Here is a 27,587-nt window from a genome sequence, read left to right on the forward strand (position 1 = left end):
GGGTGTATGTGTATCTAGGTGTGGGTATGGGCGTGCGCGCGCGCGCGTATGTGTGTGGACATATAATGAACTTAGTTTAAGTTAAATTTAGCTTACGATATGGAACGGGATATTTTATATATCTGCATTATTTTTACCGTTGTTATTTGTTCGCCGTGTCACGTTTATTTGATCCACTGAATTTAAAATTTTCCCCTTTCACATTCATAGTGGTGATTGACGTTATCGGCTTTTATTCATTTACGATTCAGTTGTCATTCTCTTACCGTCTCTTTCTTTTTTCCAATTCACCTTTCTCCGCTCCTCTTCAGTTCTTTATTTCGAAATTCATTCATTTATACGTTCATTCATTTATTCGCTCGTGTATTAAACTAACCGGATTATGTAATCAATTTTCCAGTTATTAACTCTTTTATGTTCTCGGCTTTGTTTAATTACCAAAATATTGTCGCAAAATTCCAATAAATATTTTCTGTCAAAGGTTTTATATATTTTACGGTATTTATGTTTTTCTATTTACCATTTATATAGATGTTTTGCGAGTTAATTCCGAAAACAAAACTACATCAACAGTTGTACCACGATAGAATGTATGAAACAGAAAAAAAATCGTAAGTGATCATTTAAAAAATAGGGTATCGGGTTTTCTCCATATCTTTATGTTTTAGGGTCCAGTTAGTTCATATAGACCAAAATTAAAAAATATATTTATGTACAGTAGCGGGTTGTAGCTAAAATTAGTAGGGGTGCTAGTCCAGAAAATTTTTAGCTTTTGTTTTAAAATTGTGTAAAAGGAAACAAATATGTATAAAAAGAAAATTTTTTCAGAAACTTGGTAAAATCCTAAAAAACAAAATCAAACATTTTTTAATTACTTTAACCTTAATCGTTACAGTTCAAGCTTGAACTATTCATTTAAAAATGAATAGTTCAAGCTTGAACTATTCATTCTTCTTGGCATTCTTCTTGTTTTGAAAAAAAATTAAACAAATAGAATAGCTGGAAGCAGGATAATAATCTAATTCTACACTTTATCGCATTCGAGAATACGGTACACGGATTTTTAAGTACAATACACTCTGAGTAAACAAAAACTACCTTCTACCAGCACGCCAGGGTCGGCACTGCGGGAGCAACAGTTCTTTCTCTCTCGTAGCCTCGCGTACAGCTCGTATGTGCGCATGCGCACAACAGCCAAACACCACGTCTTTAGAACTGTGAATCGCACAGTTCCATACAAAGATTTTTGTATCTTTTTCGTAAACTGGGAGATGACTGCTGACAAAAGCTTAAGGATTATATATTGTACATGTATAAAGAAAGAATTGAAGAAAAATGGACTCATTATTATTAGATACTGGATTATATGCAACATAAAAAGCTTGAAATATGCATGAAAAATGCTTAAAATGTGCGTGTCAAATATGAAAAAGTGTCAAAATATGCAGCTTTAAATAATAAAAAAAATAATTTTTAGTCAATTTATTTCAAAATCAACATACAGTTAATAAGTAGTTGAATAACATATCGATAATTAACAATTATTTAACATTTTGTTACTTTCGTAAACGTTCCACGGTCAGGTACTGTTCCAAATGTTCGGAAGTAAGATTGCGTCTTCGATCAGTCAAAATATTTTTATAAGTGGAAAAGGATCGCACCATATCCACTGAGGTAACTGGGCAGTATTTGAATTTGGGAGCTGTGTTAGCAGTTATTGTTTCTGGCAAAAGTTCACCCGTCCCGTTAATAAAACTATCAATTTGACACAAAGGTTCAAAGCCTGGGTTATTGTTAAAAATCTCTTAAATGAACTTCATGCAGGTAAATTGTTGGTATGTAATTTTTACGCGATGTTGATTCATCTGGTATATTTTGATTGAAGCAGTATTTTCGCAAAAAATCTTTGAAGGTAGGATTTGTAAGTTTGTGAAGAGGAATATTATTTGTAAGCAATGCTTCATATAAATCCATGCTGAAGTGGTTTTTTTGTTTACCTTTGGAAGTGAATTCACTGCTACTTGTCGGTGTTACAAGTTGTTGTCGGGGCCTTTCTTTTGCGATTCTGCGATATGAAGATTTGTCTTGACATGCTGGTCTGTTTGAAACTTTTTTGTGCACGAAATATTTTTCTCGCAAACAAAACATATAAATATTTTTCTCGACAATATAAAACATTTCCATCGTATGTAAATATTCCAGGATAGTCAGCTATCCACGAAGACGCTTTTTTTTTGGGAGGCATGGTACACATTAAACTTTACACGAACAAATAAAAAACTAAACCGATGCACTGAACGCGTCAACAATAAAATGCGTAATTTAATTGCCTAGTAGGAGGAGTGCTGCAGTACGCATGCGCGACGCTGAACGGTATCGTCTGTCCTTGTCTCGCGTGAGTTTGTGTTTTATTTGGCCTCATAATAATATTATCCTACCAAAACAATACACGCGCGGCTGCTAAGTGCGCTGAAAGAAAACTGCGGTTCATAGGTTTGGCCGACTGCAACGTAAGCCTTCATGTTTTTTGGTAGGTACCCTACCGAAAAATATTGTAAATGTAGCGAAAATATGCATCATCACTTTTAAGGAAAATATGCAATAACCGGTGAGAATGGGCTTAATATGTAAATGCATATAATCCGGTCTCTACTCGTTATATTAAATGTTATCGGTAATATCGAGTGGAAATAGGGAGTGCTGCGGTTCCACAGTGCCTATAAGCGCGCCGCCACTTTTTATGTATTTACGTATATACGTACGTAATATACGTATATACGTATTTACGTATATACGTACGTAATATACGTATATACGTAAATATACGTATATGTATGTATATATGTATACATGTACGTATATACGTACATGTATACATATACTTCAAATTTTGCTCAAATATTTCTGTATATAAGGCACGTTGATCATTTTTTTCAATATTCGTTAAGGAGGAATATCACGAAAACGATTTCGATTTTCTTGAGACATTTTTAGAATAAATTTTTTAGACCAAATTTGTTTCCAACAATGGTTATAAATAATCGACAAAAAATTTCAAAAAATTTACCCCCACCTCTTAAAATCGAAGTATATAATATTTTTGCTCTTTTACTACAGCTCCCTTCGGTGTAAATATTTTTCAAAAAATTTTTTAAAGTTTGTACTTTATATATATGGAGCTATCAAGAAATGCCTACAATTTTTGTTATTTTTTTAAAATTATGGACCCCCCGCCTAAAGTGCAAAAGGTTTTTTGAACATTTTGTGTTACATTAGCTTTTGTTGAAGGGGTGTTAAAAAACTTTATTTAAGCAAATTTATTAAGCTTAATCTTTTTAGGAAAATTTTAAAAATTCATTTTTTAAAATTTATTCTCCGCTAATTTATGACTTGGCCGATTTAACCGGGTGTCATGCAGTACATTGCCAGCTTTTTTATTTAATTAGTGCCACATTTCGTTCTTCCATACATGTTCATTTGAAAATAAAACATTCACGTTTGTACGTTAATTTTTTTTTCGATTTAACCACTACGAACCATGTTACAACTTTTATTTCGCCTTATTCTGTAGTTTTCTCTTATGACGTCATCGTACCGTTTCTATTTTTATTCGGATCACTGGATCGTAATTCCAGGTTTTTACTTCCTTGTACGAAGTAAAAGATGTATTGTGATCGCGAAAAATTACGGTTTTCAGATTTCAAAGAAAGCTTTGAGAGCTTTTCAACGTTATATCATAACTAGTACTAATTTTTATTGGTTTTAGAGTTATAACCAAATAAAATCTTAATGAAATATTTCAAAAGGAGTGAAGTCGGATTTGAACATCGGTTCTAATCCGTCTTCACTTCTTTTTTTTAACCTTTTTTTTTAACTTCTTTTTTTTTTTTAAATATATTGATTTATTAATAATTATTAACCTCTGATTGTAAAAAAATGTATGATAAATAATAATTCAATAATAACAGTAAATAAAAAAAAATCAGTTATTAATGAAATAAAATTTTATGTACTTTTCATTTTTAAGAAAAATTTTTGTATGTAATTTAATAGGCGTACAAGGAAGTTATGCGGTGTCCACATCAGATTTCTTATTTTGGCTTAAAAAACTTCCAATTTTTGGATATCATTTCTTAAAATGTTATACTAGATTTTCTTTTTAGCAGTCTGTTTTTCTTTCAAGTACTTTTTTAATTTTGTGACAAAATTTAATTATTTTTTTCTCTTTTTAAAGAATTCGAATTTTTCTTTGCATATCTATTTTTGCTTATTCTTGAAAGATCCTCGTCAAACAATAAAAGTTTTTTTTTATCGCATCGGAAAGGGTTTCGTTTTTATTTTTTTGTTATCGTATACTTTGCGTGTATTTATTATCCTCGAGATTTCATTCTCTTTTTTAGTCCTAAAATTTTTCTTTCCTCTGTTTTTCTAATTTTTAAAAATTTCTTCTTTATTATTAGGTTTAAATGTTCTAATGCGTGAAGGCTTTCGGAGTTAATTAATGTGTTTAAGTTTTACGGAAAAGAATTTTTTTCTTGTTGATTTTTTTAACCGTTTCGTTGATTCGTTTCTTTTAATATCCGTGACGGAGTTGTAGCGTCTCGGCCTTTGTCTGGAGGGTTCGAATCCTGGTCAAGCATGACATTTTTTTTATGCTACAAAATTTCATTTCCATATCTCACTCAAAGCTTCAAGTTTTCGTGTCGGTATCAAGCAAAAAAAAAGAGTAACATTTTTCGTCTTGCATTTTTTCACGGATTGAGTTTTAACAAATTCGGTTCATTTTTTAAAATTATTTGACAAGAGTATAGTTTTTTCTATTGAGATTTGTAATTCGGTGTTTACCGTATTTTTTTGAGAAGATTAAGTTGAATTTCTGTCGATTCCATATTTTGAATTACAAGTGGAAAATCGTCTGCGAAAGCTAAAATTTGATACAGTTTGTTTTCGTTCCTTAATTGTTGGACGTATTACTTATTTGTTTAATTGAGCATTCTAAAATCGTGTTGAAAAGAATCTGTATTCATTATAAACGGTTAACCCGTGAACTGAATTTCTTTAATAGTTGTCGGTCAAAGTTTTTCTGGAATTAATTTTCTGGTTTTAGGATCGATTCCGAATTCTTCTGTAAACCCTTTCACTTATTCGTACACTTTCTTTTCTCTCTCGCAGAGCCGTATTGCTTTTTATATTTTTTTTTATTACCATTCCTTCGACTATTTTATATATACATAATTTTTCTGTTTTTTGTTACAGGAGCTCTCCTATTTTAGAAATGTGAAGTGCGAAAGAAAAGGCGCATTGATGGCCCCACAGACCCGCACCTGAGGTATGGAGAAAATAATTAAGAATTCTTAATTTATTCGATTGTTTTTCTCGACTTTCTTAATATATTATTATTATTATTATAGACTTCATTTGTCGTAATATTATTACGCATTTTCTAAACGTGTCTGTACGTGCGCGTGTCTATATTAGGATTAAATGTTTTTCACGTTTTAGGTTATGAGGTTGTCTAGATCGACGGTTATCTGAGATATTGTTATTATATTGCGGTGGAATAGACATGTTATAATAGAGATCGGCGAATGTTGAGGTTGGAAAACGATATTTTAACTGAAGAGGAAGACGACGCGTATTATCGTAGCGGTATGTGTAGTAAAGTAACAGGGTAATAGCATATTAATTTTAGGTTATTAATAACAATGCCGGGTAAGATCAGAAATTACGATCCACTTAATGTAAGTGGTGCTTCGCTTTGTTCCCTGAATACATCATTAACTCACACTGAAGAACGGCTGTTTGTACGTATATTTGCCGCATACACACACACACACACACACACTCATATGCATTGTTCCTCGATTGTATTTTAACATTATAAGGTTATAGTGTTAATTGATTTGCGTGAAGGTAGTCTGTCTCTGTAAATTTGATAAATTAGCTAACCCTAATGATAAATAAATGTGTATTTAAAATAAACACCTCGTTTAATTTCGGTAGTTACATTTCTTTACAAAACAAAGTTAATAAAATCAACCTTTTCATTTTATCGATTTTTACTGTAGATTTATATAACCGCGGAAAAGTACTAATACGTCTTCCTAGACTCCGCTTCCTAGATTTTTATGTTTTTCATCTTTTTTAAAATTCTTTTATTAACAAAAAAAAACAAATTTTTTTAATAAAGTTTTGTGTACGAGGCTTATACCGCTTATAGGCGTAAAATAATAATAATAATATAGTTCTGGATCGAAGCACGGCAGAGATATGAAGTACGAGGTCTGTTCAGAAAATAACCGAACAGTTTTAATTACGCTCCAACGGAGATATTTAGTGACGTGCGGTTGGTAGCATTGTGTTCCGCATAACCTCCTCTGTAACCGTATGTTCCTGGATTGTTAATATCTCGTTTAGTTTTCGTGTTATTGTTATTTGAATGCAACGTGTTTCAAGTGTTAGTAGCGATTTTTTTAATGTGCTATTTTCGGGAGCAACGATACAACGTAAAATATTGCGTGAAACCGGGGAAAACTTTCACAGAAACTTTTCAACTTTTGAAAAAAGCTTACGGAGATGATGTTCCGGGTCGTACGCGATGCTGCGAATGATTTTCACAATTTAAAGGTGGTCGTCAGTCGATTGAAGATGACGACCCTCGATCAAGATGGCCTTCGACCGTCAACTGGATGACACATAAGTTCTGAAAATCAACGATCTGGTATGTGCAAATCGCCGATTCACTGTCGGAGAACTTGAAGAAAGGATTAGCGTATCGATCGGATCGTGCCGTGACATTTTGAGTGAAAAATTGAACGTGCTTCGAGTTGAGGCAAAGTTTGATGACCGAACAACAGAAAGACCATTTAGTGGAAAATTTTCGGCAACTCATTCATCAAGCCGATGATGATGATGATGAGGAAACATCCATGCAAAGGATTGTAACGGGAGAGAAACCTGGGTTTACGGCTGCGACATTGAGACAAATGTTCAATCGTCAAAAAATCGCTACTAACACTTAAACATGTACTCAAACACTTTATCAGCTATCAAAGGTGTATATTTCGTTTGTAATCACTCTATACATTGAATCTTTCTGGGTACCGTAATCACGGTGACTGACGAGCTTAATGCGGTTAATGACTTTATAACATTTGTTTTTATTGACCGTGCATTCGTCGGCAGTGGAAGTTGTTTACATATTGAAAATTAGGAGTTTCTCATCATTACACTTTAAATTATATTTCACGTGTGTGTCATGCGTTGTTGCAAAGTTCTGATGATTTGAAACCCCGCCGTTATTTTACAGACACTCTGTTTATTCCAGTTATTTATTTCGCTTCCTGCACTTATGAAATTTGGTATGATGTACTTGAGCATTATACGGTTTGATTCGATTAAATTTTTTGAAAAATATAACGATTAGGTTGTTTATCACAAACGGGACTGGAATTCATAAAATCTGTATTTATTCATATATATAAAAAAGTCATACAATCCCGAGGTCCATTGGATATAATATCATTGTGAATAGGCTTTTATAAAACCATCCCCTACCGTCTAAAATATTTTTGCATCTCTTATTTTATTTTCTTATTGTTTCTATCTATCGACTTAAAATCCTTTTTTAGCAGTTCTCTGAACGAGGCGTTTTAAGTCTCAATTCTTATTGGTAAATGTAAAAATAATAAAAATGAAGGTACTATTCTACCCTATCGACTTACATTTTTTTTTTCTCTGTTATTGAGAACACTATCAGAATGGAAATGTTTATTTAATCTTAGCATTGATGGATAATAAAACCCGTTCCAGAAAAAGTAATTTATTTTTTAAAACTTTTTATTGTTTCAATCTACAGACTTAAAAAATTTGTATCGGTATTTTACTTCATTTATTAAATTGGGCGTTATAATGGTGAAAATAATTTATAATCTTTACAAAGATAAAAAAAAACAATGTAAACAATATTTCCTCTGCTGAGTGGTTTTAATAGAATATATGTACATATATAAAGCATTGTTTCATTATATAAAGTGGTACATTAATCAGTTTCTCAATAATATCTTCTTCGCTCTCTCTTACGGTTGTAATACACGTAAAGTACTTTAGATACCAAAGTATTTTTCTCTGAGAGAAATGTTTTTCAATATATAGTCGGTATTTATTGAAGACAATGAAGGAGTTACTTGTTTTTTTTTTGTCTTCAGTCATTTGACTGGTTTGATGCAGCTCTCCAAGATTCCCTATCTAGTGCTAGTCGTTTCATTTCAGTATACCCTCTACATCCTACATCCCTAACAATTTGTTTTACATATTCCAAACGTGGCCTGCCTACACAATTTTTTCCTTCTACCTGTCCTACCAATATTAAAGCGACTATTCCAGGATGCCTTAGTATGTGGCCTATAAGTCTGCCTCTTCTTTTAACTATATTTTTCCAAATGCTTCTTTCTTCATCTATTTGCCGCAACACCTCTTCATTTGTCACTTTATCCACCCATCTGATTTTTAACTTTCTAATCTTTTTTTCTCAGATACTCCGATCGTCCAAGTTTCACTTCCATTTAAAGCGACACTCCAAACATATACTTTCAAAAATCCTTTCCTGACATTTAAATTAATTTTTGATGTAAACAAATTATGTTTCTTACTGAAAGCTCGTTTCGCTTGTGCTATTCGGCATTTTATATCGCTCCTGCTTCGTTCATCTTTAGTAATTCTATTTCCCAAATAACAAAATTCTTCTACCTCCATAATCTTTTCTCCTCCTATTTTCACATTCAGCGGTCCATCTTTGTTATTTCTACTACATTTCATTACTTTAGTTTTGTTCTTGTTTATTTTCATGCGATAGTTCTTGCGTAGGACTTCATCTGTGCAGCTCATTGTTTCTTCTAAATCCTTTTTACTTTCGGCTAGAATTACTATATCATGAGCAAATCGTAGCATCTCTATCTTTTCACCTTGTATTGTTACTCCGAATCTAAATTGTTTTTTAACATCATTAACTGCTAGTTTCATGTAAAGATTAAAAAGTAACGGAGATAGGGAACATCCTTGTCGGACTCCCTTTCTTATTACGGCTTCTTTCTTATGTTCTTCAATTGTTATTGTTGCTGTTTGGTTCGTGTACGTGTTAGCAATTCTTCTACCTCTGTATTTGAACCCTAATTTTTTTAAAATGCTGAACATTTTATTCCAGTCTACGATATCGAATGCCTTTTCTAGGTCTATAAACGGCAAGTATGTTGGTTTGTTTTTCTTTAATCTTCCTTCTACTATTAATCTGAGGCCTAAAATTGCTTCACTTGTCCCTATACTTTTCCTGAAACCAAATTGGTCTTCTCCTAACACTTCTTCCACTCTCCTCTCAATTCTTCTGTATAGAATTCTAGTTAAGATTTTTGATGCATGACTAGTTAAACTAATTGTTCTGTATTCTTCACATTTATCTGCCCCTGCTTTCTTTTGTATCATGACTATAACACTTTTTTTGAAGTCTGACGGAAATTCCCCTTTTTCATAAATATTACACACCAGTTTGTATAATCTATCAATCGCTTCCTCACCTGCACTGCGCAGTAATTCTACAGGTATTCCGTCTATTCCAGGAGCCTTTCTGCCATTTAAATCTTTTAATCCTCTCTTAAATTCAGATCTCAGTATTGTTTCTCCCGTTTCATCCTCCTCAACTTCCTCTTCTTCCTCTATAACACCATTTTCTAATTCATTTCCTCCGTATAACTCTTCAATATATTCCACCCATCTATCGACTTTACCTTTCGTATTATATATTGGTCTACCATCTTTGTTTAACACATTATTAGATTTTAATTTATGTACCCCAAACTTTTCCTTAACTTTCTTGTATGCTCCGTCTATTTTACCAATGTTCATTTCTCTTTCCACTTCTGAACACTTTTCTTTAATCCACTCTTCTTTCGCCAGTTTGCACTTCCTGTTTACAGCATTTCTTAGTTGCCGATAGTTCCTTTTACTGTCTTCATCACTAGCATTCTTATATTTTCTACGTTCATCCATCAGCTGCAATATATCGTCTGAAACCCAAGGTTTTCTACCGGTTCTCTTTATTCCGCCTAAGTTTGCTTCTGCTGATTTAAGAATTTCCTTTTTAACATTCTCCCATTTTTCTTCTACACTTTCTACCTTTCTATCTTTTTTACTCAGACCTCTTGCAATGTCCTCCTCAAAAAACTTCTTTACCTCCTCTTCCTCAAGCTTCTCCAAATTCCACAGATTCATCTGACACCTTTTCTTCAGGTTTTTAAACCCCAATCTACATTTCATTATCACCAAATTATGGTCGCTATCAATGTCTGCTCCAGGGTAAGTTTTGCAGTCAACGAGTTGATTTCTAAATCTTTGCTTAACCATGATATAATCTATCTGATGCCTTGCAGTATCGCCTGGCTTTTTCCAAGTGTATATTCTTCTATTATGATTTTTAAATTTGGTGTTGGCAATTACTAAATTATACTTCGTGCAAAACTCTATAAGTCGGTCCCCTCTTTCATTCCTTTTGCCCAGCCCGTATTCACCCACTATATTTCCTTCCTTGCCTTCTCCAATGCTTGCATTCCAATCTCCAACTATTATTAAATTTTCATCTCCTTTTACGTGTTTAATTGCTTCATCAATCTCTTCGTATACACACTGTACCTCATCATCATCATGGGCGCTTGTAGGCATATAGACGTTAACAATCGTTGTCGGTTTAGGTTTTGATTTTATCCTTATTACAATGATTCTATCGCTATGCATTTTGAAATACTCTACTCCCTTCCCTATCTTGTTGTTCATTATGAAACCTACTCCTGCCTGCCCATTATTTGAAGCTGTGTTAATTATTCTAAATTAGTTACTTGTAGAGTTGAATATCATCCGCGTTTGGTTCGGCTAAGCATGCTGATTGCAATAGTATATTTGACTCTATGAAGGTGGCAATGGAAACCACTTCACTCCCAATTTTTTCTAGTAAGCTTGGCGTTGGATGAGTGATATTTTTAAGAGCGTTTTTAAGTGACTTTCGACTCGGCCACTGCTACATAAAATATGGCTTGGTGAAAAGAGTACGAGAATCCATTTCTCTTCTGTCTTTCCTACTAATTCCTAGGATGGGATGACTTTACGGATAATTTTTTTGTTTTTTGGAATGATTCTTGACTCATATCAGGTCGTCTATAAACGTTACAATTACGCCATTTTAATAAGTACAATTTTTTTTATAGTTATTTGTAAATGCTAGGAAAATTCAACGGTATCGTAGGCAGAATTTTCTCCTTGAATCTTTATCCTTTCTAATTTTTCTTTCGGATTCTTTGTTACATTTTTATACGAGATGTCATTGGAAAGTTTTAAGACTGAGCTTTAATTTCAAAATGCCAGTACTTGCAGGCCTACTGTGACGGATCTCCTTCATCCTTCTGACTGAAAACACCGACTCCAACAGTGTTTCCATTTTTAAAAGCATTCCTGGAAATTTTCTTTATTAAGGATGATAAGAATCGTCTCTGTATTTGCTTGGATGTCTGTGATCGAGTCAAATCGGGTCCCTTTCAGCGAAAATTTCAATCTGGGAGGCAGGTAGAAGTCGGCAAGAGGTGAATCAGGGAAATTGGGGGTTGCGAAGTACAAGAATTACGAATTTGGCCAAGTATTCTGCGATCCAGAACGCACGATGAACCGGTGCTTTGACGCGGTGGAAGACCCAACTTCTTGTCACACCAAAGTGCAAATCTTTTCTTTCGCACATTTTCGCGCAAACGCTGAAGAACAATTGTATAGTATTCTTAGTCGACTGTCTTCTGCTTGTGAGCAAAATCTTGATGCACGAAACCTGTAGAATTGAAGAAAATCACAACATTGTCTTCACATTCGACCGACTTTATCGCGGTTTTTTTGGTCGTGGCGAACTTGAACCCTTCCACTAAGATGATTCTCCCTTTGTCTCGGTCGTGCACATAACCCCGTGATTAGTCGCCTGTAGTTACTCTATTTAACAAATCTGGGTCAGTTTCGGTTCGAATAATCGGTTCTTTGGACTCCTGAAGTCGGTGTTGTTTCTGCCGGTCTGACATCACAACCTCGTAGGGAAGACACCCGCCTAGTGATGTTCCGGTCGCCACACCACCCTCCCCGTTCCCAGCCCTGTTGGGCTTTATCGGGAGTCGTCTATCGCTTTCTGACTTTTTACATCTCGTAGTAATAAGTCTGGCCTCGTTGGGATGCCACCGATGTAAATTCCTCGGTAGTCATTTGCATCGGTGATTTATTAACTCGGCTTTTGCCTTCGCTGTAGGCCTCGTTCGGATATCTTGAATGTCCTACATCCTGCCGGTCTGACAGCAATTTTGGAATGAATTTCATGGAACTCGATACATGTTCAAATCTTCGGTTGAACTACATAGAAACTTAAATTCAGTTCATCAGCCATCTTCCTAGTTGTATATCTACCATCAGAGCCCACTAAATTGCGAACTTTCACAATCGCCGGTTTTTGAAGCGGACGGACCCCCGGACCTTGGTGTCATCTTCGATTGATTCTTCGGCGGCCGTGTTTGAATCTATTGACCTGGATAAAAACATTTGACCGGTTCAGAAATTTATCCTCCAAAAGCTGTTTTTAAGCTTTCATAAGTATTCGAAGCTTATTTCCTGCCTTTCAAATAAAATTTAACCGAAATTCGTCGTCCTGTTTTTTCATCCGCTTTGCGAAATCAATAATCCGCCGAAAACAGAAAACACCATGTTCGTTTGCTAGAATTTCACCCTCTACTGAACAAAGGTATCTTTGCAGGACCTTTCAAAGACAAAAATAGCTTCCCCTTCCACACCCGCGGGCAAACCTAGCCCCTCCTACTGAGCAGTGGCAGCACCTGTCTTAAAACTTTCCAATCGCATCTCGTACGCTACAGAAATTGAAAGGTAACGGGCACCGATTTCGTCTTAGTCCCTTGTATTCCCTTTTTGTACAATCCTTTCTTCCTTCCTTTTAATTATTAATTTTACAAATAAATTTTATTAAAAATTCTACGGACTTGACAAGTATTTTATCTTTATTTAAATTTACACGTAAATAAATACACGATTGTTAACAACGTATGACAACCATATCTGGTAATTTACCGACAGTTAAACATAAGAAATTGAAATCTAGCAAAGCTCGAAACGATTTATTATAATTTTTGTAGTACGAGTCAATCGCGCCGTTCAACGGGGAATAACTCATAACCTTTTTATTGAAAAGTGTAGGACTTTCATATATAATTTTAAAGGACGTTGAAAAGCAAAAGGGTTTGACGCAAAAACCTTAGGGTTATGATAATACTAACCAAAATGAAGGACTTTTAATATTTTTGGCAGCTAGATTAAAAAAGTGGCAAAATATTGCGTGACATTCCGGAGTTACACCGGTCAAGTCGTACAATAATTTGCACAGCTTTTTCATCGCAGAACTTTTCTGACTTGACCGAGAATTATTTGCAATTCAATAATTAAAAGTTTTATTATTTTTATTTTCATAATAAAGTTTAAATACAGTAACAAAAAAATATTTCCGAACTTAAAAAAAAAATTGTAATCCCGTATTGACTGGGCTTTTTTTGTTGATTTTAATCATTACAAAAAAAGAAGATTTAAGGATTGAAATTTCCAAATTTCCATAAAATACTTATGACTTTGGGACTTGCTTACTTTGTGGGGAACAATTTAATAAAATCTTTTTTAAAAAGAAGTGATGCTTAACGAAAAAATAAATGTAAAAGAAAGAATTGTTGAAATTATTGAGAAAATAAAATATTTTTACGACATAATGAAAAAAATTGCCTTTTATTTTGGGTCCGGCTGTATTATAGGGACCAAAACTACTTAAATTTTAATCGTCCTTAAAGTGACAAAATTTTTCTTTTTTAATAATATAAATTAAGAGCCGGAAAACAGAAATATTATATTTTTAGAGGTGGGGAAAAGTCGATAAAAATTTGTTTTTGCAAAATATTCATGTGCAGTTTAAACTTAACAGATTTACTTAAGTAAAGTTCTCTCTAAAATCTAACGTCCCCTCCAATAAAGAGTAAGATAAGAACGTGAAAACCTTTCTCTGTTTTATGTCGGGGGTATTTTTTATTTTTGAAAATTGTAGGCGTTTTCTAATAGCCCTATAATGTATGAAATTCCAGAAAATCTTTAAAAAATATTAGAACCGATATCCCTCGACGAATTTTGAAAAAAAAAACATTATATTATCGATGTCCCATATATAGAAATATTTGAAGAAGAATGGGAGGGTCAGTTGTGAGATATAAGACCAAAAACTGTATGACATACCTATTTACGTGCGCACGCAAATACATACATACATATGATATTTGTCTTGATGAACTAGTCGGACCCTAAAACATTTCCAACAAAAAAATCCGATATCTTTTTTTTATAAGATCGCCTTACTTTCACCTTTAATGCGGCTAACTATTGCAGCTATATTCGCCGGGAAAGTATAAGTGGCCTATAGTAAACATCCCAATCCCATAGAGGGAAGACCCCCCACCTTGTGACGTTACCGGTCGCCACATCACCCCCTCCGTTCCGAGCCTTGAGGGTCTTTACCTGAGGTAGTCTTTAGACCCTCTAACCGATTACATCTCACAGTCATCATCCAGGCCTCGGTCGGGATTGCCTCGGCAGACATTTGCATCAGTAAAATACAAATCGAATTTTACCTTCACGTAGGCCCCAAACGGACATCTTCACATCCAACCTAATATGATTCCCTCAAACTAACTGACCGAAACCCCGGAAACACGAAGCCCGCGCCTATTCTAGATTTGACAACCCCGGTCGTGACTGTGAATGCCTCAGAAAACGAACGAGTTGAAAGGTAAATCAGTGCTACACTCATACCGATCAAAATTATGTCTTACGCGACGTAGAAATTAGGCCCCCAAAATTACACACCCAAATTAGGCCTATAGTAAATATCGAATAGTAGTCCTACATGGAAAGAAGCTCGTTTTAAGGAAAGAGGATTTGATAAATTTTATTTTTGTAGTATTTGACTGTCGACCGGTCAAAAGATACCGCAGGGAACATTTCAAACTATTGTAAATGATACTAAATGGCCGTTAAACGAAAATTCTTTTCGTTTAAAATTTGTGAGTTCTCTATCGTGGAGCCTCCTCGGGTACTCAGGGCTATGGTGATTTTATATCGAAAAATAGATCGTTTTGTATTTAACAATTGAAAAGTCACTTCCCGTATTTTTTTACTGTAAGAAAAAAGATTCCCGTATATTTTTACTGTATGTATCGCGAGTAAGAAAAATGATAAATAAATATTAATAAGAAAAAGGGAAATTTTGATTTACCGTTTTTAAAATTTTTAATTTATCATTATTGATTTACTGTAATAATTCACGGTTCAGTCGTTGAATTATGTCACGACAAATAAAGTTAAAAATATTTTATCTCGTCCTTTGATTTTACTTAAGTCACTCGCTCAAAACGGGCAGAAAAATTAAGCTTAAACGAAATAGTCGCTGATAATCGCTGAAAATATTTACACGCTTGATTATGTTAGACTATATGTGTATATAATCTATTGTGTATTTTGCTGTTATATAATTAATAGTATGTAATCTTGGTCTGCTATATTTAGGCAGATCTAACGCAACGCTTTACGCTTGTAGCGTTTGTAACAAAATTAGATACGCTATTAACAAATGAATTGATATTAGAATAATCCTGTAAAAGATTTTGGCCTTGTCTGCTACGAGTTAGAGAAATTCGATTTAACGTTTTACGGTAGTCAGGATGAAATAATGTAATTTAATATATAAAAAAAAATAAATAAAAAATAAATGTTTAACGTTGTATTTTTGTATTCATTTATTAACATTCCCGGTTAAATAATATCAAAATCAGTTTTAAATTTTTTTATTATTGTTAAGGCATTTATAATAAATATTTAGATTTAGTGACCGAATTTTTTTTCCATTTTATTTATTTTAAATATGTATTTGATTGATTTTTTTTGACTTTATTTACTTAGAAAATCATAAACCAAGACGATTGTAGGTAAATATATTTTTAAAAAATGGAAAAAATAATAGTCTATTTCACACACATCTAAACAGTAAAGTGCAGTTACAGTTAAACGTATCTATAAAGATAGGTAACCTTTGTAATTGTAGCGCCGGATTACTATCGATTTAAACTAATTGAAAAATAAAACACAATACATGCTGTTTATTTTTATTACCCTAGTCTGTACGTTGCAATTTGTTCAACTAGTGATCAGCAAGCGATCCTCCTACGGCCCAATGAGATGAGAATGATATGTATGACATGTACCAGGTGTGTGAGAAAAGTAATGAGACTGACTTTTTACTTACCAATGTTTTTATTTTTTCAAGTATTATCCCCTTCAACGTAGTTCCCTTGGGCAGCTACACCATCGGAGTCGTTGTTACCGCTCCTGGTAGCAGCGCTGGAAGGGTTCAACTGGTAGGGCATTTAACTGGTCGGTTATCATCTTTTGAATGTTCTCCAGAGTTCCAAAATGACGTCCTTTTAAGACACGTTTCAATTTCCGAAAAAAGAAAAAGTCACAATGACTCAAATCAGGTGAATAGAGGGGTTGAGGAACCGTAGGAATGCGTTTTTAGGTAAAAAATTCCCTGATGGAAATGGGTGTGTGACACGGGGCATTATCATGAGGAAGCATCTACTTCTCTTCAATCTCTGGTCTCACGCCAATCACTCTTTTCGTGAGCCTTTTAAGGACACCTTTGTAAAACACTTGGTTGACAGTTTGTCGTGGAGGAACAAATTCTTTACGCACGATACTCCTACTGTCAAAAAAGCAAATCGGTACGGTTTTGATCTTTGATTTGCTCATTCGACATTTTTTCGGTCGAGGAGATGGCGGAGTGTGCCACTCTTTGCTTTGCCGCTTTGTTTCAGGATCGTACTCAAATACTCGTATCCAGGATTCATCATCTGTGTTCACGCGATAGAATTCTTGGTCACTGTCAATCCTCTCAAGAAGATCAACGTTCACGTTTCTTCGATCGTCCTTCTGTTCCGTTGTGAGGTTTTTCGGCACCAATTTTGCATGTCCAAATCGTCTATCAAAATTTGATGTACGGTGAAATTGTTCAAATTTAACAGTTCACTCATCATCCTTATTGTTTGATCTCACAAGAACCCTCACACGCTCAACGTTTTCGTCAGATTTTGAAGTCGAAGGTCTTCCTGAGCGAGGTTGATCTTCAACGTGTTCTCGGCCTTCCAAAAGTGATTTATGCTAGCAGAAAACTTGTGCTCTTGATAAGCAATGTTCCCCGTAGGCCTTTTTCAGCTTTTCAAAGGTCACAGTCGCGGATTACCGAAGTTTAACACAAAAATTTGATTTGCACAACGTCGCTCTAAATTCCGATGCTCCATTTTCGTAACGCACAACAAAAACGCAACTTCACTGATGGCTCTCTCAAAAATAATGTGTTGGCTGAAAGGAGTTGAAACTCGTACTGAGCATGTGGAAGGGATGAACAAACCGGTCTAGCATAGACCGGTAAACACAGCGTTGCCAGATCGCTCGCAGTATTACCGATCTCATTACTTTTCTCACACACCTTATAAATGAAGTGAAGTTTTGTACAAATTCAGGCCGACCGTTCCTAAGACGTGTGGTTAATTGAATCCCAAGTACACCGGAATCCGCTGTCTCGTACTCAATCCGTATAAAAGTACTAACTTAAAAGTATGCTGAAGTAAAAAGGTGAAGCGAGGAGTTATTAAATTGCATTGTTTCAACGTAATACAAACTGCATTGTTGTAAATTAACATGTAACTCAACTAAATATGTAATAGAATTTTTAAGTAAGTATTTCCAGCTGATTCGTTTCATTTTTAAGTAACAAATATCAGTTGAAATTGTTGTTTACGTTGTTGTTAATTTTTATCTATTATAGCACCGTTTAAAGTTTATTATTGTACGCATTATGAATGTAAAATACAATAAAACCGTTCACGCAGTACGTTTTACTAGTTTTATTGTCAACACCATCTTTCCGTCAATGCAACTGTGAATGCTTGATTATAACCGGGTGACGAAGGCATTAACAGAATAACGGGTTTCACCGTTGTTTTCTTGTAAAATTTTAAATCTAAATCATACGTTCATCTTCCCGTTTAAAAAAAATTAAGTTTGATTCAATATGGCGGACAAAAATTAAAAACTCACCGTAATGCAGATGTTTTTAACTACGTAGAACCCCATTTCTTTGCGTCTCCAAATTTCTCATAGATATGCAATATAAAGCTGTTGTTTCCAAACTTAAATATCACCCGTTACGTATACGTTTATGAATTTTAACTTAAATGTAATTTATTTTCCTCTTGATCGGATAGAATTAAATATAACAATATATGTTCGATTTACAAATATTATCTTTATTAATCTCTTGGATTAACCGATCAACTGTACAAACTTATAAATTAAATACTTACGTTTCACTTAGAATTCTCTAAGCTTCCTCAGGTGACAATACACATTCACGCACACATCGTACAAAATTCTCTTTCATAGTAAGAAATTAACCGATCTACCTATCCTAGATGACACTATTTTGTCCCCACCCTTATTGTAATAAATTCCCCTATTCACACGCGTTTACCGTTCGACAAGCCCCATCTTGTTACAATTCCAGCAATATTTTGGTCATCCCTGGTCGTAAGGGTTGGTCGTATCAAACATTGTTTCAGACAAAAGTTTTAGGTAATGTTTAGAGGACTAACGACCACTTTAAACCGATTCGATATTGCGCCTATTAAGGGAGTTATGATTTTTTTGTCTTCGTAACCTCATTTTTTCCACGCCCTGGGCCAACGGTTGGTGCTATACTTTTGAACTGACGGTGGTTTTGGTGCCTGAAACGCGAATATATGTCGAAATTTTCCGGATGTCGAATCATGGTACCCGTTACAATAGGTAGCTTTCTTATGAAATCTACCTAAAAAATACCTTGCTTTATTTAAAATCCCAATCAATTTATTAAATATATGACCAAGCGTAGAGCGCGCGTCCACGCTTTTTTTAGACATCCATAAACAGAATAATTTTTTTAAAGTAATTTTCTTGAAAACTAAGTTAGTTTGTAGTACGATTTTTAATTATTTCCTTTTTTTGAAGAAAATTATGTTTTTACAAATTAAAAATATTTTTTTTTAATTTACCTCTTATGGATATATTAATTTTTTAATTCTATACAAATACCAGGAAAGTTCAATAACATGTTTGTCTGGTACTTATTTGTTTCTTATAAAAAAATGTAAAATGTAGAATTTGTGACATAGTATTTCAGTTTATATCCGGTTTTCATCTTTTATTGTTTGTAGATTAATATTAGTGTTTTTCCCGTAACATCTACGCTATGTTGTATTTTCCTTCGGGGTTTTCTTACTTTGTACGCGTTGTATATTAAATTACTTACAATCCATTTAACACGATTCGTTTCGAACAGTCGAGGTTATTACAAGTATTGCCGTCGGTCACTTAGTACGCGTGCTTGTCAGTGTGTATGTTTACGTGTTTGACTTTGAATCTGTGTGTATTTTGTACTGTGTTTATTGATGTTAGTAAATAAGATTACTGCTATTCCTTACTTGTATCGGCTCTTTATATTGAAAGCCTTCATGTGCGTACAAGCATAAGTAGTTTCATGTTTTGGGTAATAATTAGCAGTATGTATGTTCACAGAACCGTTGTAAGAGTTGAAATTATTGCCGTACAAGTGTCGCATTCTTAATCCAAATATATTATTAATTTATCGGGGTTATATGGAACGGTAAAAAATTTATAGTAAAAGTTGTGAAGTAAAAATTTTCGATTATTTTATGAAAATCATATTTTTAGATTTTATAATTTTTTGAATGACATTTGAATTCTTAATTCCTTGTACGAAGTAAAGGAAGTATTGAAATCCCGAAATATTTCGGTTTTCAGATTTCAACGGAAATATTGATCTTGACCATCTCAAAATCCATTTTGACTAGTTTCGACGTGACGTCTAAACGTACGTATGTGCGGATGTATCTCCCATAAATAAAAAACGATTATCCGTAGGATATTGAAATTTTGGATTTAGGACTGTTGTAACATCCAGTTGTGCGCCTTCCCTTTTGATTACAATCGACTGGACCAAAAGTGTCCAAAAAGCCTAAAATCCAAACAAAATTGGATTTTGGACTTTTTCATAACTGCAGTTAGCCTTCATTGAGAGCTTTTCAACGATATATCATAAGTGGTACTTCTTTTCATCGGTTCCAGAGTTATAGCCAAATAAAATTTTAATTAATGAAATATTTGGATCTTACAAGAGGAAGGCACCGGTTCGAATTCGATTTCATTTCCTTTTTTTTAATTTAAATATATTGATTTAATAATAATTATGACCTTCGATTAAAAAAAATGTTAAAAAAATCAGAAGTTATTAAAGAAATAATATTTATGTATTTTTCATTTTAATTCAAAAATTTCACAGAGGTTAACAATTATTATTAATAAATCAATATATTTAAATTATAAAAAAAAAGGAAAAAAATAGAGATATTGTATAGGAATATGGTACCGATCTGTGCACGGTTACGAATCCGACACGTTCTCACTTACACCACATAACTACTTGAGCGACGTGAAACAAAATTAATATATAAACTTATATAAAATGCTGATACGGACACCACAAAAAAATGTGATGTAAAGTGTTACCCACCACAATGCAATTGTGTAACTGTCTATTGTATTAAAGAATTGTATCTAATATATAATATTAAAAGATCGTATCTCACTTTCGAATGAAATAAGTTTAAATGAAATACAGCAAAAAATGTGTATTTATAATTTAATAGGCGTACAAGGAAGTCATGTGTTGTCTACATCAGATTTTTTGTGTCAATTTCACCCCTTTCTCTTTTACAGTATTAACAGATCTTTTGAAGTAACTTTAAATATTGTTTATGTATAAAATCTACCTGGTGTTTGCAATGTTATGGCGATGTTTAAATAACTTTTCAATAGTTAAGCGTACAAAAATGAAAATTTTTGGCAAATGTTCTTATTTTAAAACGATCATTATTCGATATAAAAGTAACACGCTTCCAAACCCTCATGGGAACTAACTAATTTTAATTTTAAGTGGAAAGGGTAGTTTCGTGGAAAAATAAACAAAAAAAAATTGACGTAAAAACCTTCGATTATACGTTAACTGTAACCAAAATAGAGGACATTTAGTATTTATCACAGCTAGTTTCAAAAGCGACCTACAATACATCCCAAGTATTTGTCTCATACCGAATGATGATTGTTTTAAGGTAACGGCATTTGCTAAATTCAATTTTTTTTAACGCTCATCATCGAGAATTTATTTAAGCGGTAATGTCGATCACATTTAAACTAATTGAACTAAAATGTTGTACGGTCACTGTTTTTGTTAAGATTTTTGTAGCTCAAGTTATTTTCCACCACCTTAAAGTTTTCACTTGAAAATTTTTGAGTTGTCTCTCCCACGGCGACAACGGGTGCTTGAGATGTGTAGATTTCATACCGAAAAAAGGTCATTTTGAATTAGAAACATTCGGTAAATTTCTTTTTTGTTTGTCTTAATTGTTGAAAAGTTATTTATTGGTTGTCATACTTAATTAACATTTGTACAATATAGGAAAAGATAATTGTTTACGGTTATAAATTTTGTTTTAAATTTCATCGTACGATTTTGTTATTAAATGTAAAAAAGGACGTGCGTATATAGAATTTATGTACGTTTAATGTTATAACCATAACGGTCTAGGAGACCTGACTCAAATTACATTATAAAATGTTCTTCAAAAATATCAAGCATTCATCCCTTAATAGGCTTACTAAGGAAAATGACGAGTGAAACGGTTCCCGGCTATGTTCATTCGGCCATATATGTAGTCGCATATTAGAATCCCAACCTCGCTGAGATGCTAGTGATTCATCCCGACAAACGGCACCCTCACTCTCATTTATTAAAACTGCTGGAGTTTAAGTATCATTACTCTGAGAGAAAGCACTTTGTGTATTCCATCCATCAAAGTCATAAAAAATACTAATACAGGTAGTGTAAAGCAACAGATTAATGTCGTTCCCATTTTTGTAGCGAAACACTGCGTTATAATAATCTGTTTTAACTCGGCAAGAAAATATGTATTGTATATTTTAACATATAATTCATTATTTTCCATCGAAAAGAACAAATTAATTTACATTATCTATTACAACTTTTTTTTACGGCAACGCTGTATATCAAGCATCTTAGGTACTGACCAGATCGCTTTCTTTTAGTGCTGTGTTGTTAATCAGGCAGCTATTTCCTTTATTAAACAGAGCAGAGGTATTACGGTTTGAGCCCGATTTTACCTACGGTTTGGTTTTCTGGAATTTCTCCCGCCACTACTCTTTCTGTCGCCCAAAAACACGAGACCGAATATCCGTATCGCAAAGGGATACTGTGCTTCGAAACAGCTAAGCGACCGAGATTCTAATGCGTGAACGGTATAAAAACGATCCATTACACCAGTTGCTTTTGTGTCCATCCATTCACACGTCATATATTTTGTAAAACGGGTAGGTCCACCCCTTCTTATACTAAAATATATGATAGTCATAAATAATAAAATTTGTTTCGTTAAACTATATTTAATTGAAAGACAGCAATTCGCTGCCGCGCCTGGGTCGCTGTATACCAGAAGGTACTTTTTTTAAAAAGTAGGCGGAAGAACCTTATTCACGGGCGCCAAGGCAGTGTTGTGCTCGGCAACAGGTTCCGCAAGATGTCATTAAGTGCTTTTGTATTCCTGCGCATACCGGCTAAACCCTCACCCCTGGCTAGCCACCCCTCCTGGAAACCGCTTATGTGGCATTACTTCAGGAAGGAGGAAACGCCCACATACACAATCGGTCACCGCAAGCACCACTGGGAACGCCCAAATAAACACGCACTCACCACAAAACGAAACTCAAACGTCACACATAGACAAAAAATTAAGCAAAAAAGATCAGCAACCACGCACAAAAATATCAAACGCGCTAAAAGAACAGGGAACAACCAAAATACACACATCATACAGACAAAACTCACAAAACGCAATAAAGCTACACTCAACAATACTGTCAAAACACAGTAATTACCAAACGGAGATTTGGTAATTACTGATTACAAATGATTACAAAATAAACTTATTTGGTAATTCGCCCCAAACAGCGAGAGACGCCATCGGGCATCAACGACGGAGTGCCCGCGGCTTCGTCGCACCAAGTCGACCTCCAGATTCTCAGGAGACCCCATGGCGCTCAGCCGCGACCTTGTCCGACCCGGCACCCTCCGACGTCTTCTTCCCTTACGAGATTCCTGTGCAACATATAGTTTCACCATCATCTTCCTAGTGAAATCTTCCACAGCCCTCCAGCTCTCCTCACCTCTCAACAGGATATCTTGCGTTTCATTCGGCGTGAACTTACGGTCACGACCCAGCGTGTCTAACGTTTCCAAGCGATCCTGCGTGAAAGCGGGCTCCAGAAATATACCTGCTCTGGGGAGGTCTCTTCTTCCTCGTACTCATACCGGCAGGTACCTTTCCACCATTTATAGCCGCGTGGATCTATTTATAGGTGGTCGATCGTTACTCAATGGTAGCTTCTTCCAACAACGCGGTAAGAATCTTCCCTTAAATAATCTACTGATGCCGGTTGAAAAACGCAACTGCATCAAAGAATTCCCATACGGTCCGTTCGTGCGGCTTACGCCACGCTGACTCGCCGCATATAAGCGGCCAATTATCTCCCCTTGACCACTAAGTTCCAGGGTGGCCCGAACTCTACCCCCCCCCCCCCCGTCCACCAGAGCACGGAAGTCGTACGTCATATGTACATTAGAATGGGCCATCCCGCAGACACACAACTCATCGGTTTGCCAGGCGGAGTCTGTACAGATATTGTTTCAAATTTACACGGTTGGTGAGCACCTGGGCCCCCGTTGCCCTTAAAAATGAACTGGAGGCTTACCGTCTCACCAAGTCTTGTAAAAAAATTATGCAAAGACCTTTCCATAGTGGTGGTGTTCCATTCAAGCTACAAGCTTCCATCGCGAGGCTCTGAACCTCGTCCGCAAGGGGGAGATGGGCAACCGTTCGAAAATTTGATACGATTCATTGCGATCGCCTTTCTGCTCCGGTATACGCCCAGCTCGAAACGGCATCCCAAATATCTCGGTCTCCCGACCTCTTCGCAACTTCCACATGGTTGCCCGAAGTTTTACCGCTAAATCGACTAGAAGAGTCTTTCCCAATACGGTAGTATTGTTGTAGGAGGTTATTTTAAAAACACCAGTTATCTACGGTTTGGTGGCCTTGACGCAACAATATATGTATAATTCAGTGAAGAGGACAACGGTAATCACTTTGATTAGTAAATAGTGTAGTGATTGTGGCATCGTACGCTTGTTTTTATATTGAATGGTTACACGGTGTCTGGAGTGACTGGTACTTCATATCGCATTGCCTTTTTAACTTCTTACGGTTATAGTACTTTACCGTATGTATTCATTTAGCATAGCTGTAATATCATTTGACTTATTTTTAACTACTTTTACTGTTGCCTGATTATTTACTATTTTGAGATAATTCGTGAACACTCTTTATAATGGTAACTCGTTCATTTTTTCAGTATATTGTTGAATATCAGAACGCCAAGCCTATTGAAATGTAAACGGTATTCGACTAAAAGTAATTAATTTTTCTGTTCACCAAAAAGATCGGCCGAGTAAATAACGTAATTCTCAGAGAAAGGATCTCTGATAAATGCCTATTTTAGCCGCTTTATATGGTTACTGTACAGGATAATGCAGTGTAAAACGAACTGATGTATCGCATTCTGTGGTGAAACAGCGCATTACGTGTACTAATTTTTGTTTGTGTATTATTCGATACAGGATTTTTTTTTAATTAGAACATGATTTTGCTATTCAGAAAACAGACAGTTGGTTTAACATGCACAGTCGGATATTATTTTATCCCTGTACAAATACGTATCAAGCATTTAATAGCGATAAATATTTGTAGATTGTAATTTGCAGAAATGTATCGGTAACTTTTTCATTTATAAGCTACTTACTATGCTAAAATCAATAAAGTTAAATTTATTCCGTTTCTATTTAGATATTCACGGGCTGTGTATAAATTTGAATATTGTTTTGCGATAAATAAATCGAAAACATTTTTACTTCAGTCGATCGAGGTATCAGTTCATACGTCATTCTGTATAAATATATAATAACATTATCCCAGTTCCCAACTCATTAATTTAAGCGAGATATAAAATTAAATCGAAAGTTCAACGTACAATAAAACTTAGAAACTATGTTTATAAATATTAAAATTACTCGCGTGCTTTCTACTTTCCCGGCTTTTATATATTAAAGGGAGAAAACATCTAATAAAATATAATCCGCTCTGGATTTTAATATTTAACGACCGTTTTGAAACCAAAAAAAGGGAAATTTTGGTTAAAAAATTTTAAATTGTGTGTTTTGTTGGAATGAGCGCCTGCGCTTGTATTGGCCTCTGTTTGGCATACAGAGAGATTCACGAAGAATGCAACAGACTCTCCGAACGTGTTCTTTTGATGAAAATAACGAAATTTTGAAGAGAAATTATGAAATTAGATTGTACTTTAAATTATAAAGTTGATAGTCTGTTATTATTAAATATATATATTTGATAATATATTCAGCGTCCTTACTCGTATTAATATACAGGTTTTTGTAGTAATCCAAAGTTCAGTAAAAACGGGCACGTTTAGTAAACGGTCTACTATAAACGTATATAATTTACCCTTTATCAGATTGGTATTAGTAGATCGTTCGTAGAAAATCTTCCCAAATCTCTTCCGTTTAAGCCTAAAAAATTTGTGAAAAATCGATAAGAAAAAGATAGATTAAATTTCAATATGTAAATGAGAAGAAATAATTGCCTGATTAGGTATACGTCGCAAGCCGGCATTTATGAATAGAAATCATTTTTTTTTTTTTACCTAGCATTATAAATGTAACAAGCAGTACACTTTTGTTGTAATGGAATTCACCTCCTTTAAATTAATCTCCTTTCTCCTCAGTTGAACTAATATATGGTATTTTGCTTTTTATTTATTTATATGGTATGGTATGTTGTACTCGTTGATGTCTACTATGGAATATTTTTGTTGTTCCCTTTCTCTTTTAAAACCTGAATAGTTAAATGATTTTTTTTTTTTTTTGTAACGGATCTGTGTACGAGTAACTAACTCGCGAATACTAGTGGTATTAAATTTTTGTATCCGTTGAAAAACCAAGCGACAGATATTAATATACTAATAAACAGATACGTTTACGCTCTAAAGTTTACAACGTAATTTTTATTTAAGAAATAAATTTCAGATTACTTTTAAGGAAAGAAGTATGATGTTTGTTAAAACAAACAAAAAAAAAACGATAGAAAAAAGTTGCAGAGTTGTATCACTTTCCCGGCTTCGCTGTGATTCATTCTGACCGTAACTCCCCACTTCCTTGGACAATTGTAACAAAGATAAAATGGCATCATTTTCTCGTATTCAAGAGTCAAAAGTTTATAAAAATCTGTTTATCTAGTTGAATTATATCAACCAAAACTATAACGATGAAAAAACAAAAAAAAAAAAATTAGGTTTAATATTCCCCCAGATCTGAATGAAATAGTCCTAATTCTACCCTAGTAAAGGGCATTTGTATGTGTGTGTGCATCCCCATTAGCTGAGAATATGCTTACGTGAACGAACATACTGCCCGTCAAAAAATCATATAGTTTTTTTTTTTCTTAAATGTTTACAAACAATAACTAAGAAGAAGCAACACCAACAAATAAGAGCTAAAAGAAAGAACACGGTTACATGATTGAACATACTGCCCGTTAAAAAAAAAATCATAAAATTTTTTCTTAAATGTTTATAAATAAATAACAGTAATAATAATTGTAAAATAAATTAATAAGTTCAACTACCGTAATCCATTCATTCAATATCGTAGCAGATCTTAAAACACAAATATTTTCGATATAAATAAATCGGTACTGAAAATACTATCGATTATCCATACGCATTAACTTATTTCCTAATGAGGAAGGGTGCTTAACTGAACGATGACGAATTTTTTCGCTTTTCCTTGATTAGTTTTCGTCATTTAATAAAAAAACATTTTTACACGAGAAGCATTCAATTTTGGACACCTAATAATAGCATTGCGAGACGCCGCTCGCCAGGAAAACGCGCTCGGAGATCCTAGCTGCGAAGGCGTACCGTAGGTACGCCCTAAGCCTAGTTCATAACTAAAGTGGTGGAATTATCTATTTAGAACGAGAATCTGAGCGAAGAAAAGAACAAAAAAACCTTTTTCCTACCTCTTTATGATTGTTTGAGTGAGGCCAAACGCTATCGGAAAGTATCTTTAACGAGGACTAAATTATGCAATAAGTTTACTTATC

At 34.3% G+C, this 27,587-nt stretch overlaps 1 protein-coding gene across 2 annotated transcripts in view; it reads left to right on the forward strand.

The window, feature by feature from the left end:
- Spn (protein phosphatase 1 regulatory subunit spinophilin) overlaps positions 1-27,587 on the forward strand; it is a 470,769-nt gene that overhangs the window by 254,859 nt on the left and 188,323 nt on the right. For both annotated transcript variants that reach the window (XM_075368965.1, XM_075368964.1), the window contains exon 3: positions 5,257-5,329. The gene's annotated coding sequence lies outside the window, so the exon portion shown is untranslated. The remainder of the gene's footprint in view (positions 1-5,256; positions 5,330-27,587) is intronic.

The sequence above is a fragment of the Lycorma delicatula genome, chromosome 6, assembly GCF_047948215.1.
Source record: "Lycorma delicatula isolate Av1 chromosome 6, ASM4794821v1, whole genome shotgun sequence".
Lineage (NCBI taxonomy): Eukaryota > Metazoa > Arthropoda > Insecta > Hemiptera > Fulgoridae > Lycorma > Lycorma delicatula.